The 20,302-nt window shown below is 33.0% G+C and overlaps 3 long non-coding RNA genes across 3 annotated transcripts; 1 reads left to right on the top strand and 2 right to left on the bottom strand.

The window, feature by feature from the left end:
* Positions 1-280: 280 nt before the first annotated feature.
* LOC138337671 (uncharacterized) lies at positions 281-1,751 on the bottom strand. The gene is made up of 3 exons (XR_011211067.1): positions 1,480-1,751; positions 698-812; positions 281-623 (listed from the first exon to the last, which is right to left on the bottom strand). It is a non-coding gene; the product is annotated as an uncharacterized lncRNA (long non-coding RNA).
* Positions 1,752-2,550: 799 nt separating this feature from the next.
* On the top strand, positions 2,551-7,327 carry LOC138337638 (uncharacterized). The gene is made up of 2 exons (XR_011211015.1): positions 2,551-3,292; positions 7,069-7,327. It is a non-coding gene; the product is annotated as an uncharacterized lncRNA (long non-coding RNA).
* A 1,300-nt stretch (positions 7,328-8,627) lies between these two features.
* LOC138337632 (uncharacterized) lies at positions 8,628-17,870 on the bottom strand. The gene is made up of 2 exons (XR_011211001.1): positions 17,473-17,870; positions 8,628-8,913 (listed from the first exon to the last, which is right to left on the bottom strand). It is a non-coding gene; the product is annotated as an uncharacterized lncRNA (long non-coding RNA).
* Positions 17,871-20,302: the final 2,432 nt, after the last annotated feature.

Genomic DNA, 20,302 nt, shown 5'->3' on the forward strand with positions numbered 1-20,302 from the left:
ATCTAGTGTAATAACTAGTATCACTGTTTGTGATATTATATATTTTGATATTTCATGTATCATATACAAAATATAATTACGTATATAATTTTCTTTTTTTGTATCATGCAATATATTTACTTATATATAATAAGTGTTTTTTTTTATGACAATAATTACATTAATGTAATTATTATTATAGTTTTGATACAATAATGGCATTCATGTCCCAATAACAGTATACATAATTCCTAAATTCATAACGGTAATAAAAATAAAATTAAAGTAATAGAATAAATAATTTTAAAAATCAAAACACTTTCATAATTTAACAATATGTGTTGTTATGTTAATAAATACTTCAAACATCTTGTTTAACTCCAAAAAACAAAAAAAAATCAAACATTGAAAACTAACTAGCCTACATTAACAATTTCATCTTCAGATGATGGGTTTAATACATTCTTCATTCTTGAAGGGTCATCACTGTTGCTAACATATCCAGCATTCATCTTGTCGAGACCATACTTCAATAAAAGAATCACATATCTTTTGCGAAGATAGCTACTCTTAAAACTATTACATGACATGTTGATTTTGTCACTCAGAATTCTGCATATACAACTACGAATAGTCCGCAATCACTACAAAAACAATAAGAATAATTATAAGGATGAATAGATACAAAAAATAAAATAAAATAATAAACAATACTCACAGGCTATCACTTATTTGTTGCATGTTGTCTTGAGCAAACTCCACATTAAACGAATATTGTGGACCCAAAAGTTCTCCAGTTTTCTTGTCTTTATATGCATCCAATGCTGCCCAATCTGTTCTAACAACATATCATAAGTCAGTCAAAATGATACTTAACAGACACTTTATAGCCTAACATGATACAAAAAATGCAAAGTTGTACTTGATACATAAAGGTAACTACAATTATAAGTCTGTCTACTTGATACTAACATGATACAAAAAATGCAAAGTTGTTAATATGATACATAAAATGCAAAAATAAACTTGATACATAATTCTAACAACATATCATACGTCAGTCAAAATGATACTTAACAGACACTTTATAGCCTAACATGATACAAAAAATGCAAAGTTGTACTTGATACATAAGTGTAACTACAGTTATAAGTCTGTCTACTTGATACTAACATGATACAAAAAATACAAAGTTGTACTTGATACATACGTGTAACTATAGTTATAAGTTTGTCTACTTGATACTTTATATAAACGACAAACTTTAACATGATACATGAAACATAAATTGTGCTTGATACATAATTGTAACAACACAATGCAAACTAATTATGCAAGCTCTTAAACTTGTTTTCAACCAATTTCGGATCTTCAAAAATATAGATTTGTTTAGAGTTTGAAGTGATTATTTGAGTAATCCCAATACTAAATGACAGATGATCCATGAAATATTAGAAAAATGGAATAATGAAAAGAGAGAATCGAAGAAGAACACAATACCTTTCAAGAATATTGGACGAAAATGGCGGACAGAGTAGACGAAATTGGCGATTTGATTTTTTAAGGCGGACAGAGTAGACAAAAATGGCGGACAGATTAGACGAAGACGGACGGACGGAGAGCACAATTTTGATTTTCAAAGGCTGACAAAGTAGACAAAAATGGCGGACAGATTAGACGAAGGCTGACGGATAGAGAGCACAAATTTTGATTTTCAAAATTGAGAAGATGAACCGTTGAGAAATTGACGCATTAATTTTGGGAGTGGTGTAAATAGGTTCTTTATTTGGGGAAAATAAAGAGTAAAATTAGGGATAAGATTTAATTGGTTAGGATTTATTAGGATTCTAATTTAATAATGTATCTGTTAAATTAGACTTATTAAAAAATAGGGATTTTAATATTTTTAAAAAAAATAAGGAAAAATATGGAGAATATGTAAACTTAAGTTGTATATTCAGGTAATTAATCCAAAAAAAAATGGGCTGGCTGGTAATAACGTAACATGGGTGTCGAATTAGAGATATAGACAAATTTTAGTTGGGAATTGGCCATATGGATTGAAACTCTAGCCAGTTTAAGTTAAAATATTGGCAAATTTGAATTTAATTGGTGAAATTGGTTAAAACTAAATGAGATGAATTAGTATAATTAACTAACGAGCTTCTTAATTTTAACGAAATAAAATAACTTAATAAATTATAAACTAATAAATCAAGAATATAAGTATTAATTAACTAAACCAATTAACCAACTATTTAAGTAAAAGACTAAAATCTTCTTTAAGACGATTTTTGAATATTCATAAAATATACTAAATTATAAACATAGTTAAATAAAACATATATATTATCTAAAAATTATAAAAGTGACAAAACTATTTAAAATAACTTACACAATATTTTGGAATTTTATAAAGTCAATTATTTCAAATTATTTGTAATTTAAGAAGTTTGATGATTAATTTATATTGTGAAAGGGCAAAACTGGGTATAATACTCAGCAAAATGAAAATCCAAGCAGCAAGCAAACGACACCAATACAACAGCGATGAGATAGACGGAAGTGGACGAAAGCAGTATGTTGTGTTTCCTTTGTCATCTTCTTTACGTCCCTCTCCCATAGTACTGTTTCAGCAGTACGATTCCAGCAACCAGACATGCGTTTCCATCCATTTGGCTCGAGATTAAGCCACGTAACACTAGAAGGACATTAGATCGATTTGTCTTTCGTCAATTTCAAAAAAAGGGTATCTTCCCTAAATGGTGAAGAATTTGAAATTCAAATTTGTTCCTTTACCTTCATAATTTACCCCAAAATCTTCCCTAGTTCCCTTTATAAATTCCCCCTCTTCTTCATCTGTTGGAGGTTGGGGAAAAGTAGAGTATACCCATTATTGAGTTTGAAAAAGGTTAGGAAAAAGTTGAAAAACAAAACAGTCTGAGAATAGATAGAAAAGCCGGAGATAATTCAGGGAGGGGGTAAATTTCATCTTTTTAGATTCCGTTTCTTTAATATTACATATAGGAATTGATTTGTTATTTTTTTTAGAAAAAAAGGGGCACTCATTAGAGTAGAAGCAAAACAGAGAGATATAGGCCCTCAAGAAAAATTTTGAATTCTATAGTAATTGAGTTAAGAGCTTCGAATCTGGAGCTCTCATCCTAAGATCTCTGTTCTTTTCGACGGAAAATTCCATTGGAGTTCCTTTCGCGTGGTGGTGGAAAGATTCTCAACTCGTGTCTCAGTGTTGTTGCTCCAGAAGAGGTAAACTCTCCTGCGAGTATTAGGAGCTACTGGTCACTCAAAAATAGTGAGCATTTGACTCTATATTTCTTTTAGTACTCTGTTTGGGGTTTTGTATCTCATTCAGTGCCATTTTGATCTCTCCACATTAGCGTCTTGCTATGTTTCTCATGTTTCTTTTCGAGTTTCATTTAAATTGTTATAGTTGTTGATGTTATATTTATGTTGTCTGCTCAAAATTCTTAGATTAATATTGAAATCATGCTCTCGAATCCATGATTAAGACCTTGGCCGAGTCGTATGTTTTTAATTGTTCTTCGCTTTGAATCTGCATAGCTGAATATATGTTGAATTCGATTTGCTTGTTCCTTGTTTTGTTTTCAACATGCTCCTTTGTTTGGATTGTTTAATACTTTGACTAGATTGTATCCCTTTCCCTTTGTAACTCTATATATTTTAGCTCATCTTGCCATAGTTTAACTAATTATTTGAGGATTCACTATTGGCTATTCAAATCTTATCTTTGTTGTTTGTGTTTTGCATCCACTGAAAGAGTCATTAGTGGGGCACCTTATTTCGACTTTGCTCCTTGAGATCTCTTTAAGAAAGTTAAAATATGCATTTCCTAGAGTTTTTAGTTTTATACTTAAGCTTAATATATATCCTTTAAGATCTTAACTTTTCTGTTTTGTTGGTGTTAAGTTCCTTTAAATGTTTTCCCTTGTGTTAAAAAGTTATCAAAACATTCTAGTGCTTTCATATCTCTGAATGATGTTATGAGGCTATGCCAATGAACCCCCTGTTTGGTTATTATCTTAGGAGATTTGGTGTCTAAGTTATTAGTAGTTGTATTGTCATCTACTAAGTTTAGTAACTCCAATTTGCTCTCTGTTATAATGAGTTTCGAAAGAAATTCCATATGTGGGAAGTGCAAATCTTTGCAGTTTTTAATATGTGGTTGTTTGTTAGTATATGAGCATTACATGTGTCTTTGAAATTTTAATTTAGGTTCATTTGAAAATGATCATCTTTAACAACATATTTATATGTTAGATTATTCCTACATTTTATTTAATGTTAAAGCTGTTAAGTTTTGATCATTAATTGCTTCTTTTTTTTTTGCTCTCTCGTTTCTCTTTTCATGAAAACTTCATCCGATTTGCCATGAACTCTAATCATTCCCTTTGCATTTTGGGAGAGCCATAAAGTCTCAATTTCCCCTCTTATCGAGTCAGCCCCTTTTCTGAGTTGAAGAATCGAAGAGCAGGTTCTCAAAATTTGATGTACAGGTGTTCAAGAGTCCAAGAAGGTTTATATACAGCAGTATACACGAGATATACATCCATATATAGTGACATACCTTCTCTGTATTCGCTGTATAAATGTAGAGAAATGGGCCCCAAAAGCTCTAAAATTTTAGCTTTGATTTTGTATTGGAAAATGACAGAAATCCTACCTATAAGTTCTCTTATTACCATTATCCCCTATTAGTTTTACAAATCCCTAAAATCCTTCATTTATGCGCATCATATTAATGTATCAGCGCATCATATTAATGTATCTCGCGCATCAAATTAGTGTATCATGTATAAAATGTACATCAGATGAGTGTATCATATATAAAATATAATGTATCTTACTTAACGATTAATGTATCAACACTTATATTATTGTATCTGTTTGAGGGATTTCTATAATTATAAACTTATAAGGAACAAATGGTAATTTTGCCTTAAAAGTGATTTTTGTCCTATGCCCTTTTGTATTAATTGGGTCTAAGCCCATTTGTTGATCTTTATTTTGTTAGTTTATGATGGGTCGGATTGGGCCCAAGGAAAGGAAAATTTCAAAAATAGTCTAGGATAGGGAACTGGGCCAAGCTCAAGTGCTGGCCCAGACGGACATAAATCAGACATGGGCCCAAAACACACACTCTTTTTGTTTATTATATTTGTTTTTTATTTGCACAATTGTTTATTTGTAGTCAATTCTTAGATTTTCCTAATTTGATTTCCCCAAAAGAGATAATTAATTCGAGATTTTCAAAAGATCAAATGATTCTATAATTACTTAAGGTGCTTCGAAATATTTTACTTAAAATTATGTATAGAATTATGTATAGAATGTATTAGATTGATAAATTCATATTGTTTTACTTTGGATTCATAGTATATTGTAATTATTATATTGAATTGGTGATCATGGCCATTAGTAAGTCACTTTGAGTATTGAGTTGGATTGAATTGGTTATGGATTGAATTGGTTATGGATCGAAGTTGAGAGATTGAATTGGTCAAACGCTGCCCTAATTCTTTTTATATTATGTAATATAGGTCTTCAATTGTGATTGTGATTGGAATGCTCCATTTATGGTGGCTGTGCTTATGTGTTATATTTGTAAATAATGTGGCCCTGTCGGCATTACTTTATAAATAGTGATATTGTCATGTTTAGACTTGATTATGATCAATGTGAAGGACTATGTGATATATGTGTGTGAGTGAGATTGAACTCTCATAATTGGCTATATGTGATCTTGATAGACTAGGGTGATGTCTCTAGTTGTGTTACTAGTGTGTCTTGATAGGTTAAGTTGGTTATTCCTACATAATACTTGAACACTATTGTATATGTGATATGGAGATGATGTATGTGTCTTGATTGGTAGACTATGTCCCTAATCAAAATGCACCTTTGTCTTGTATGTGTATGAATGAATGTTGAATGAAAGTCTACAATCGATAGAATGAAGAAATGGTACCTTTGTAAGTATGACTTATATGTGGAACCTTCTATATAGAAAGAAGGTTATGAATGAGCTATCCTTATGGACCATTGAGTGGCATTCCTAGTGGGCCCATCTTTGGTAGGTGCATTTTGATTAGGTAATGACTAAGAGATGGTACCTTTTCATATACCCTTATTTGAATGAACATTACTTTATGAGAACAAAGGCTAGCATCGAGTGAATATGTTATGGGTTGTATCTTTACTTAAGAAGGAGACTAGAGTGCAATGTGTATCTATTTGAGAAAGAGACTAGAGTGCATAAAAGACCTTGATATTCCTTAACAATGGGCCTATATGAGATGTGTCCTAGTTCTATCCTTTGCAAGTAGAACACCCTCCATCAGAGTAGCTAATATGTTCTATGTCTGTTATTGCCTATACGCATCATGTGGGATACATTCTAATATTTGATAATTTTTATAACATTTAGGTAGTGGAATAGGATGCTATCTAGACATGGCATGAGTAAGCTTTGATGGTGCTAGAGTGTAGGTTCCCTAGCTCTTTCTAAGACCATTATGTGAAGTCCTTAATGAATGTAATGTCTCTAAATTGACTTATGGAATGATTATGACTTTAGCTAATGTATATTGACTAGAATGTCCTCTATCTAGGGTAGCCTTAAGGGTTGCTTAGGTAAGCTTGAAGAGGGTGTATGAGTGGTCTCTTCTTGTCCTACTTAGGTGAATCTTGGAGTAACCTTAGATGTTGAGTAAATGAAAGGAAAAGGGAACAATCTTATCTTAGGAAGTCTTAAGGATTGGTTTGGGTGGGCTTGAAGAGGGTGTATGAGTGGTCTCTTCTTGTCTTACTTAAGTAAGTCTCAGGATAACTTTCGGTGAGAGGTGTATACATTTATGATGTTGATGCTATATTGTGGAATGTGACTTATATGCACATATGTTGACTTGTAAGTGACTATTATACTTGTCTTAAATGTTTTATCAAAAAGAGCATGTTTCATACAAAAGTCTGTTTATCATGATTTTATGCATGATGCTATACTTAGTACATGCATTGTACTAATTCCATACTTTTTGTCTATCTCTAAAGGTGTAGGTGACATTTGAGATGAGTCTCGAAGTGGAAGCTTGGGTTAGTGTTAATTCAAGAAAGAGTTGGTATGTCCTCACTAGATTCAAGGACATATTAATGTTTAGAATTCCTTATTTAAAGTATTGTAATAGACTCAGCTATTTTCCTATATGTTGAAGTATGGGTCGTATCCCAATATATTCGTATGTATAAGATGGAGACTTTGAGACTTAACCTTTCATTATGTTTTTCTATAAAAGAGATATTTTGAAGTATTACTATTTCATGTGAAAAGTTTTAATTCCTCACTATTTTTCATACATGTATGCAATGAATGATGTCTAAGGGCTTTTACAAGACCTCCGAAAGGTCAAGTACGCTGTATATCGACCCAAGAGTGCCATAACGTCTAGGGTGTACTTGCGGGTCGTTACAATACTGAATGGACAATGTCTCAACACTAGAGTCATTAACTTAATCTAGGTGATATATACACCCTTCAGAAACTTTTTGGCCTTAAGGTATGAAATGAATAGACCCTTGCGCTCTGTTGAACTACTCCTCCACTCTATAACTGGTTCATTAGGAAACTGGAACTTGACTACTTGAGTTTTACAATCAACTAAGGCATTAGAAGCATGAAACCAATCCATACCTAAAATAATATCAAAATCAATCATATTTAGCTCAACTAAATCAGCCATTGTGTATTTGCGATCGACAAAGACGGTACAATCAGAGTGGACTCTTTCTTCTAGTATAGAATCACCAATCGATGTGGAAGCACTAAAAGGTTGAATAAGTTATTTAGGGAAAATTCAAAAATTCATGCCTACATACGAAGTTACAAATGACAAACTTGCATCCGGATAAAGCAAGGCATAAACATCATAAGTAAAGACTTTAAAAATAGTTGTAATTACATTTGGTGAATATTTTAGATTTTGGAAACTAGATATAACATACAGACGGTTTGCAACCCCCCCCCCCCCCACCCCCATCCATTTTCCTAAAGTAGCTCCTCTATAGTATTTCTTTCTATTGGGGCTACTGATGAAGATCAGGCTTTATTTCCCCTATTTCCCACTTATTCATGGGGAACCCCTTATAAAAGTGATCCATCATTCCACACATGTAGAAAATATCCATACCAAAACAACATTCTCCCTTATAGAGCTTACTACACTTACCATAGAGTAGGTTGCGAGGGAACTCTTGTGCTACACTAACCTGCGACTAAGATCCTTGAACGTTGAAACTGTGGGAGTTTTGATTCTTGTAATCATTCCTATTCCTTGGTGCAAGCACACTAGCTAACGATGGAGCAGGTCCAGATGACCTTTTCTTGAAAGATGATCAGTTCTCATTCCCTGCCTTCTGGTGGCAAGACTCATGACCAACTGTCTTAGCCCTCTTGCTACAGATTTTTCCATATCCTTCAACATGTCTTCATCTTACACGACCCGCAAGTACACCATAGAAGTTAGAGCATCCTTGGGACATCACACGGCAAATGAGACTTCAAGAAGTCTCATCTAAGCCTCTCATATCATTCATTGCATAATAAACATTCTAAATGAGTAAAAATGTAAAACTTTTTTCACATGTTGAACTCTTTCATAAATATTACACAAGCAGAAGACTTTCATTGAAACATTTAAATCTTTACAACATCTACTTGAACCATCTAAACTTTAGAGTATACAACACTTGGGACTAATCCCATAAAAGACAATAAGATGAAGAGTATGACATAAGGGACATGTGGATATTATCCTCGAATTGATGAGGACTCACTAATACTTCATCTTCAAGCCTTGAAAACCTATCCATCCTCCATGGCACATCAAGACTTCTGATTCCCTACACATTAGTTAAAAATTGAAAAGAAGGGGTTAGCACATTAGATGTGCTAAGTATGTAAGCCATGACCATGAAAAAGGAACATTTAGTAAATAGCACGCTTTTCATGAATTTCGAATAAAACATCATAATATAATCATAAAAACCACATTTAATAACTTAGAAACACATAAGAAATCATTTAAGCAAATAATCACATTTTAAGAAGAATTAAAGTGAAGTCACTTCACTGTACAGTGGAATCAAATGATTAATTTTAAAACTCATTTAGATTCATAAAACCAACATTATACTCATTTGAAAAACCCTCACTTTAACAATCCAACATTATACCATTGATAAAGTATGAAGTAAAGCCGTAATTCCTCAAGAACCTATACATAACGATTTAATGGATGGATGAACATATCGATCACTATAAGAAACCTCAAGTACCTCGAAAGAACAAAGTTTTTGGTGATTTCTTAAAAACCTAGAGCAACTTCTTGAAATCTCCTCCCTTCACCTCTTGAACTTTGCCCTAACTTGATTAAACGTTTTTGAGAGATTGAAAACTGATTTCAATCTGCTTATACCCTAGTTTGGGTGAGTCAAAACATGTGATCTTAATAGGTTAAAGAAAAGACCAATATACCCCTATTTAAATGGTTGAAAAGCTCTATCTAGAGAGGCTACCCTTAAACGAACATATCTTCATCCAAACTCAAAATTTCAAAATTTTGGTGGTGTTGAAAAGAGGACTCAATGATCTTCAATTTGATATCTCATGGGTGATCTAACTCATCCCTTGCCAAAAGTTATGGTCATTTGAAGTTAGCCTGGAACTCATAATTTAAGAATAACTTGCACTTCTCTCAAATTGGCTATTTCCAATTTAGTTCTTTTTAAAATTATCTCTTTCTGATATCGAGGTGTTATAATGAATAATAGCCACCCACTTCTCTTTATTTCTAGAGAAATTCCAAACTAAGGTAATAACTCTTTGTCAACTATTATTTAAGTATCCACATTAGGTTTATATTGATTACTTATTATTGTCGGAGTTGGGTTAGTTGGATGTTTCCCACTCTGTTCTACTTAGTGCAATCTCATTCAAGGACGAATGTTAACAAAGTGGAGATATTGTAACACCTTAGACTTTGATCAGTTTTTAGTTTTAGGTCAACTTCAAATGACTATATATTTCAGCGCATAAAATGTTAGATGCCCCATGAGGTACAAATGGAAGGACTTTGAGAATTCTTTCCAACTCCACCAAGTTTGCTAATTTATTAGCTAGGATGAAAGATTTATGCCACTTTATTGCAACCTCTATAATTAAGGCATTTCATCAATTTAACAAGGGGTATTTTGGTCCTTTAGTCACCCCATTAAGCCTAAATATTTTTCTTAGCCACATAGGGGTCTAAACTGATTGAGGTCAGTTTCCATTCATATTTTAACGCTTTAAAAGTTAGGGCAAAGTTCAAAAAAAATAAAAGAGAAGGTTTCAAGAGTTCATGAAGAAATTTAGGGAAATCGCCAACAACTTTGTTCTTTCAATGTATGTAAGCGTCTCATCGTGTTTTTTTCACCCACATTCCACACATGTAATTCTTCCATGAATTCATTCCTGAAATTGTTGTAGTCAGATTCTTGATGAAGTTCTTGAGGTTTTAGCTTTATTCATTAACTATAGAGTTTTGTTGAGTTCTTGAGGTGAGGATTTTGCAAATGAGTTGAACATTTATATTTATTTGAGCACTTCAGACAATTTTGAGTTAAACTACCTTTTTGGTGATGCAAATACAAATATTTATGGTCATTAACGGGCGCTTCTTTGATCCCACTCATTCCAACTAGCGTTGGTGAGTCTCCTTCCTTTCTAAAGGAATCCACATTGCTATTTCTTTTACCTAATTAGCTTTTTGGGGGTATTGTCCCGAATCCTATCATATTATTTAGAGACTTCAAAGATAGTAGTAGTGGAAGAGTCTTTTTTACCATTTCCTTTGTTAATGTTTTAAAGAATTTTAGTTGATTAATATGTTCACTTAAATACTTTCAGATATCTAGTGAGTTAATCAGTTATTCAGTCCTTATGAGTTAATATTTGCAATTTAGTTCCTCTTTTAGTTGAGTAAGTCTTCCGCTAAGTAGTCATCACAGAATCTCTTGGGACTGAGGTGGTTCTAGAGTTCTGTCCATGCCCATGGTGTAGGCTTGGATAGTGACAAACATGGTATTAGAGCACAAAGTTCAAAAGTCCTAGGGTTTCTATGATGTCGTGTTCGTAGAGTCCTATACATCAGTGTGAAGCGCACCAGTTTTATAATTAGGATGCTGGGACATATAGGAAAATTTTCACTTCATTATTACTCTTTTTCGTGCGATAGAGTTCAACTATATAAAATTTTCTTTCTAATTTTTTCTTGCTCGTATATTTAAATATCAAGCCACCACAAAAAGTTGTTCAAGGTCATCCAGCAAGGAGAAATGTTGATCTACAAAACCAAGGGGTATCCAATGCAACCCTTTCAATGATAGGTCGCAAATGCTAAGTGACGGGATGCCATCTAGATATGGAGTCAAGTTGTGGCGACTCATGCTGGTAAGAAAAGAGTCATTTGTCAGGATTTAACTTATACATCCAAGATCCGTGAGTTCTTGAGAATGAATCTTCTAAAAATCATAGGGTCAAATGTCATTGATGATTCAGAGAAGTTTGTGGAGGATCTACAAAAAGTGTTTGAAGTTATGTGCATCGTTGATGTTGAGCGAGTGAAGTTATTTTTGTTCCAACTTAAGGGTTTTTCTAGGATTTGATACGACCAATGGAAGAACAACATGGCTGAACGGGCACCAATTTTGAGATGTACTACTTTTGAAGTACCTTCCTAGGAAGCTTCTTTCCGCATGAGCTAAGAGAAGTAAAGGTGAGAGAATTATTGAATCTTAAATAGGAGGCCATGAGTATGCTTGATTACAATCACAACTTCACCCGTTGTCCCATGATGCTACAGAGATGGCGGAAGATATGAGAAACATGATAATTCTATTGTGTATGGATTGTCTCATTTGTCAAGTAAGGTTGACATGGTAGCTATGTTAATAGGGGACATGGACATATGCCTGGATAAGATAAGTTGAAATATAGGGAAGATTTCTGGTGTAAGAGGGATAAGACAACAAGTCATGATCATTAGTTGATGATGGAGTAGGTCCAGATGATCTATGCTTAAAAGATGATCAGTTCATGTTTCTGATTTTCTGTTGGTCTGACTCATGACTTGTTGTCTTAGTCCTTTTCCTATGAAACTCTTCCTTATCTTTCAACTTGTCTTCCTCAACCTGTCACATGAATCATGATCTTGGCTATGCCCATTTATCGTATAAACATAGTTGTCTTACCTTCCTTACTCGATAAGTCGGATAGTCCAAACACAAACAAGCTCATTCTTTTCCTCACAACAACTACAATCTACAAAGAATGGTGGGATATTTGATTAAACTTGAAGTTATAATCTTTCGAACTCATAGATTCATGTTTCATATTGAGAAATTATCTTACCTTCGCTTCCGATAGCTCTCAATGAAAGAAGTGGTCTAAGAAGACATCTTCAAAAACAACCCAAGTCTACTGTGGTACACCCTCGACCCGGTTCTTCTTCCACTAGTCAAACCATATCCTAGTAATGTCTTTGAGTTGTTAAGTAGCTAACTCCACACGCTAAGAATTAACAACATGCATGACCTTAAACATCTTATGCAATTCATCCACAAAGTTTTCTAGATTCTCATTGAGATTTTACCAAGTGAACTCTAGGAAGTTATTCTTAGAAATTCTTGGAATCTGGATGTATCATTCCCTTCTTGATGTCTAGCTCTTTGGTGACCAACCTTTGTTGTCACCACTTGAGTCAACATCAGAATTGCGTTCATGAATTCAACATTGGTGACATTTCCCTAAGGTCGTTGAATTTTCGGTGCATTGATAATCTATTGAACTTGAGGATTAACATTTCTCCTAGTATGAAGTCCTTGAACAAATCTTTGTGGAGGGATGATATAAAAGATACGCGTAAGCACGAGTTAGAATAAACTTTCATAGAGTTGAACTCCATCACACGAAAATGAGTAGAAGAAAGTGAAGTGTTTCCTAAATGTTGTAAACTCTTAATTATAGATGTGACGCACTTCGCACTGATAACATGTCTACAAAAATGCCTTCATAGACACCCTATGACTATTGAACTATGAGCACTAATACCAAGTTTTTCACGACCTATGCTTACACCCTGGATGTAAGTGGCACTCAAGAACCATTTTTGATCCCCAAGTAAACCCTTGACATGGCTACATGACTTACACAACACTAGACAATAAGTGGAAGATTAAAACAAGTGAACACTTAGACATTTAATAAAGTCTTAAAGTATTATCTTGCAAAATACTTAACATGAGAAATAAGTTAAATAAAACATTTTGAGAAAACAATGGGAAAATTTAATTATGTCTGTCTAATAATTCTTTAACAATTCAAGATAGATGTCGGGAAAAGATCCACGATACCTCAACTACTACTAAATCTGAAATGAAACTGGAGTCTCCTAGAACTAAGGCGGCCTCACCAACTATTGTTTGTGAGTAAATAGTAATCTCAACAAATCATCTGTTGATGGTCTAAAGCACATGTATGTGCATCATGAAACAATACGTGTTGAATGACGTCAATACATTGAATATACTGGTAAGTAATAAGGTTAGAGTAAAAAACTTACTTGGATGTCTTAAAACAAAATAACTGGATCAATACATGAATATGAAATTAAAAAAGTTTAAGCTTTACAATAAAATATACAATGAAAGCAACATGAAAACAATATGTTTACTTTGTAGGGAGTTTCTCTAACCTACAACCATTACCATGAGCCTAGAAATGAAATAATATTTTGCCCACGTTTCAAGGGCCATCATATACTTTTCCATGATTGAGGTCTGAGGATAATGTTGTGACTATGGATTCATCTAGTAGGCTTTCTCACTGGCTTTGAGGAGTTGCATGAAGAATCAATGTTATCCTATCCTGTGTTGGCTACATATGTTTATGGAACTATTGAGTTATAAAAGATAGTTTTGTGGAACTATTGAGTTATAAAAGACTCTAACCCTATTTGGTGCTTGATACTAATACCCAAAATAAGTGATATAATTTTACTCTCATTTCACCTAATTCTATGATACCGTGGGACTTCGGGGCTCTCCGGTTAAGCAAGGTCCATAGTTCCAGAAAACCCTGGCTTATCTGTGGCACAACATAAGTAGGGAATTAAATTTTTGGGCCCGAAGATACATTCGAGATAAAAGACTCTATGTCCTCTCCGCAATGCAGAGAGGGGGTGATCGACTAATGATAGAAATTTGAACCGTCTCTGCGACATGGGCCTGGACGTGAACATTTGGTCGTTTTTTTCTTCTTTTTTCAAACTCACTTTAATCCAAAAAAATCAAGTGCAATTTTATTGAAATCTCAATCAAATTATATCCCCAAATACAAACCCTATGCAATGTCATTGACATTTCACTCAAATTCTATCAACAAACACCACTCATTTGCAAGATCCTTACCTCAAGAACTCCAAGCCTCCATTGTTAAAGAATGATACTAAAACTTAATAACTCTTAGAAAGTACTTACATAAATAAATTCTTGGACAAATTTAGTGAAAGAATTGCATCACTGGCGTGAGCAAGAACAAGTCCATCACTATGAGAAACCTCACATATCTAGAAATAACAATGTTTATTCGCAAAATTTCTCAATTCTTGAACTTAACCCATTCTTCAAACACAACCATAAAACCCCTAGTTTTTTAAACGTGAATGGAATTCAAAATATGATTTAACACTTAATTTGTGTTAGGAGAACATTCTAATATAGGTGGATGAAAGGAAAATACCAAAATACTCTTTCCTAAAACGTATGGAATGCCTTACATGAAGAGGCTTAACTCAAAACAACCATAACTTCTTACTCGGACCTCGCAATTTAGCAAACTTGGTGGCCATGGAAAGAAAAACGAAAGACCTTTGATTTGATATCTCATCAGCCACCAAAACTCTTTATGTGATAAAAATTATGGTCTTTTGAACTTGGCCCAAAACTTGATAACAGACCGGTGTTACAGGTACGTGATCGAATACCATGAGAAGCGATCCTTGAACATCTTAATTTTTGTAGGAGATACGAGACTACTCATAATTTTATTAATGAATCCTTAGAAGATAATTTAGGGTGTGACTCATATCCAATTAAGCCTCGAACTTTTACTAGGCTTTTGGGAAAATGGTGACTTCCATAGCATGTAACAACTTTGCAGTCACAAAGCAAGGTGACCTGTTTAATGTGAAGTTGTGTATGCTTCCATTGCCGCCAAATTGTGAGATGGTATTAGGAAACCAACGGACACTTCAATTTGATGACAATGGAAGCTTATACAACTTCACACTAAACAGTTCACCTTGCTTTATGACTTGAAAGTTGTTACATGCTATGGAAGTCACAATTTTCCCAAAAGCCTAGTAAAAGTTCGAGGCTTAATTGGATATGAGTCACACCCTAAATTATCTTCTAAGGATTCATCAATAAAACATTATGAGTAGTCTAGTCTCTCCTACAATTATTAGGATGTTCAAGGGTCGCTTCTCAGGTATCCGATCACGTACCTGTAACACCTTGAACACCGGTCCGTTATCAAGTTTTGGATCAACTTCAAAAGACCATAATTTAAGCAGTGCATCTTGCACTAAAACTTGAATGTTGTTAAATATTCTAGAAGTCGCCCTTTTTCTGAAAGTGCAGTAAACAATTCGAAGCTTGATTGGCTATGAGTCATATCCTAGACTATCCGCTAAAGATTCATCAACAAATTTATGATTAGCCTTGGTCCCTCCTACAAAGATTATGATTTTCAAGGTTCATGGGATGTCCAATATTGGAGACCAACATCTTTGAAGTTGTTTTATTAGGGCTCACTTTCCCATACTACCTTTTTTCCTTTAGTTTATTTTTAGTTTATGTTATGATGTAATACGTTGAATAAATAAAACGGTGTTGTTCTTCTTTCATGGACTTTAAACTCCAAATTGGCGAAAAATGATTTGAATCAATTTTGGTGCATCCGTTATTTGTCATTTTAGGCCTACCTCTTGGTTAACAAGATCCTTTCATTTAAGGTGTTTATTTGCTGCAACACTTATGTGACCTTTATTCACTCTTTCAACTCTTTTGTTAATATTGTAAAAGTATTGTGTCATTCTTTTGAGATTTTAAATTTCTTCATGTTTTGTTTTACTTATGTTATGTTCTACCTCATACTTGTGTTTGATTTATTTATATTTCTTAAAGATTGTCTAGTATTTGAATTTTGGATTGACTAAGAATTAGTAATATGACAAATATTTCAACATTTGAAATTTTTTTAATCATCCTTCTATTCCTACTCACATCCTTTCTCTACAAATATCTCTGACACACATCAATTTTAATGTCTTCCAAAGTGAGGAATATATGAAAAAATAAAAAAGTTTAAGCTAGATACACTACAACAAAAACTGCATAACCTGGAGAAGAAGGTGAATAGAAGAGTAAACTCAAAACCTGTCATGACTTGAGGTATAAGAAGTTATGTTTGCACCCAAGAGTTGAATTGCCATCAAAATTTAAACTTCCAAAATTTAACATTTTTGATCGGCACGGAGACCCAAATGCACATCTGAAGGTTTTTTGTAGTAGAATAATTGGCTTAGAAAATAATGAATCTCTCCTAATGAGATTATTTATTCAAATCTTACATGAATAGACTTCACTTGGTACGTTAAATAAAACTTTGATAAATCGTTCTCACGGAAAGATATGGCTCGAGACATTCTAGAACATTATAAATTTAACATTAAAGATGATCCTACAATATTGGACTTTCTCAAAGTAAAGAAATATGTTATGAATTTTCGGAGGATGTCATCCGATAGAGTCTAGAAGTTTTCAAAATACGTCATTTACTACATGGAAAGGAGTTGGTACAAACTCCAATCAGATTACTTGATGGTATATACCGTTTTAAAATGAGATCTTAATCATATTTATTATTACCAACTATAAGCAAGTTAGAAGTGTAATTTCAAATAAGGCAAACAGAATTCGTCAATTAACAACTCATAAATTCATATCATATATCATCAGGCAAAGGAAATAATTTATTTAAGGAAGAAAACAAATATAGTTCAAAATTAAATGTCGAGACACACATTTACAAGTATAAGAAGAGTGACTAAACTCTAGCAAATAATAAGCAAAGAAAAAAAGAAAAATATCAGTTTAAGGGTACCCAATAAGTTCAAAATTGCAATCAACCATTGGATATAATAAACCAAGAAAGAATTGGAGTAAATTACGACTAAATTAAGGATTGAATTAATAACATTGAGCAAATCAGGCAATTAGCAAATCAAACTGGCGGATCTTAACAAATCACACAAAAAAATCGATAGAAATCAAAAAAGGAAACAAACTCGGATGGACCTTAACAGATTTGTCTTTAAGCCGACTGAAAAACTTGAGCTACCGTGTTGGATCGATATTCTGGCCGTCATTGTTGTAGACCTCGTAGCCACTGGCTGGAGCGTTGTTATTCTCGTCGCCCAGAGTCATTATTCACCGCTTGTTGGTCGAAGCCGCTGGAGCTGGTGTTGTTTCTGTAGGTTTTTCCAAGTCGGCGGTGTTTGGGAAAAAGGGTTGGCAGTGGTCGAGCAGTTGAGTTTACTTGGCCACTATCTACATGATTATTCTCTAGTGGTTCTCGTTGTAAGAGAACAACAGAGGGAGAGAGGAGATGAGGAGAAAGAGGTGTGGCACTTCTGCTTTTCAGAGAGGAGGAGTGAAAAGAAACGAGAGTTAGGGTATGTGAATTTTAATAGGATAGATTTGGATTTTGATCTCAACCGTTGGATTTAAACGTATGAACAACTATGATCATGGTGAGATGGAGGGTTCAGATTTAAAGGAGGGGTCTTAGGAATAGGTTTATTATAACTGCAATAAGAATTAAATCAAGCAGAATAGAATTGAAATAAAATTAATTAGAAAAGAGGGCTAGGATTAATTAATTTAAGGATAGATTGAGTGAGTTGCTATTTAATTAATAATATACTACACATAATAAATTATTTTATAGAAAATAATCACATTTAAATATTCCAACCTTATACCAATAAGTAAAAATGAATTATTTCAAAATTTGGCAACCAATAAATATAATAATAAAATAGTAATTTGATAACAAAATACTCACATTGAAAATTTTTTGAATTGTGATTATTAAAATATGATTACCTACATAAAACTACTTTAAGTTTTGAACTGGTAAAATAAGGTAAAAGGATTTTGCAATGCATATGTAAAAAAACATCGTTCCTAAAAAGGTTATAGGTTGGTAAAAATAGGGTGTCAACATCATTGTTTTTTGAAAATTACCCAAATGCCCTTGCAAATGCAATTGTATAGTCAATTCACCTTTTATCTTGTTCTTTCAGTTAGTTAATTAATATTGTTTTAAATTTCATATTTATTTATTAGGAAAAAAAATGGGGTGCACTACCCTTCTACTGTAGGTTTTCAAGAGGACTCATTTGAAGAAGAAAGAGAGTGAGTCAGATCCAGATGTATGGGTGGAGGAAAGGTCCGAATGAATTTATGTAAGTTATTTATATAACTAGTGAATATTTATGTATGTAATGTATGTATGTAATGTATGAATGTATGTATGTATGTATGTAATGTATGTATGTATGTATGTATGTATGTATGTAATGTGTGTATGCATGTATGTAATGTATGTATGTGCGTACGTATGTGTAGGTACATGTGTGTGCGTGTGTGCGTGTGTGTGTCTATATTGTTTGTATGTATGTAGGCAATTGGCAAAAGGCATATATCCCCCCCCCCCCCTCCTGAAGTTGTATTGAAAAGATATTTACACATTTAAATTATCATGTTAACCTATTACACGCCTTATCTTATTCAAACTGATGTTAATATTTCCTTTGAAGGTGACGTGACAGAGAAAGTGTCTTTATTTTCTTTAAGGTGCATGAGAAGAAGAAAACGTATGTTAAAATGACTAATTTAAACATGTGAAACTATTTTATTGGTCATTATACAATAAGTATTAAAAAATCAATATATTATATCAATCTTCTTTCTTTTTTGGTCCTTTTATTGGTGGCCCCAATTTATTTAAAAGTTGTATACATATATTCTTTTTATTTCTTCTTCTTCAACAATTCATTTTCATTTGTCATTATTGATGATTCCTTCACTTTATCCTTGGAAGCATATGAAATACTCTATCCTTAAGGAGAAACTCTTAAAAGAACAATTGTTTTTCTCAAGTTGTGACATCAAAAGGATCAAACACACATCAAATTAGAACAAAACTTTCAAAAGATATACAGTCATGTGCTCACTTTCATTATTCACCCAAAAGGAAGCAGCAAATAAAACAAAATCTATACTAAAGTTCGTGATTTTTCTACTCGCAATCATTAGAGAAGATCACCGGAAAAAAACATGAGAAAGATAATGACTTCTATTGAAAATTCTATCACATTTATAAATAAAATTCATGATTCTATTGCTTAAAATTATCAAAATCCATAAAAAATGATTTCTATGATCTGAAATTCACATATCTGAAGTTCACCGGCAATAATGGTGTTGTCCCTCCACCTAACGTTGTTGCCAACATCTCTATACTTCATAATCATCTTATTGTCTACTTTTCCTTTTCAAATTTCTCATTTTTCACTAAATGGATTACATAAACATAAAAATGTCTGTGAGAGGAGGAAGAATAGTGAGGTTTCGACTTTTTCATATCTCTAAAATAATATTAAAGAAAAAATGATTTAAAAAAATAAAAATAATATAATTTACGTGTCAAAACGCGTGTATTACACATTTTCATACAGAGCAAGGATTGTCTTCGGAAGGTGGTATTAATATCAATTTAAACAAGATTTGATGTGCAATAGGTAGCCGCAATAATTTGAGTGTGTAAATGACTTTTCGGTACAAGGTTAGGGGGTAATTTATATTTTTTCCCTATGTATATATGTATGCATGTACGTATTGATGTATTTATGTATGTATGTACTGTATATATATATGTATTATTTTTATGGATGGATGGATGTCTATTGTTTGTATGTATGTAATGTTTGTTTGTATTGTGTGTGTGCGTGCGTGTTTGTTTATTTGTGTATGTGTGTATGTATGTATGTAGTACGTGAATGAGAATCTAGATGTTTGGTCCGAATGACGCCTGAAATGTCCACTCAAATTTGGACAAAAA

This window comes from Solanum lycopersicum, chromosome 8, assembly GCF_036512215.1.
Source record: "Solanum lycopersicum chromosome 8, SLM_r2.1".
NCBI lineage: Eukaryota > Viridiplantae > Streptophyta > Magnoliopsida > Solanales > Solanaceae > Solanum > Solanum lycopersicum.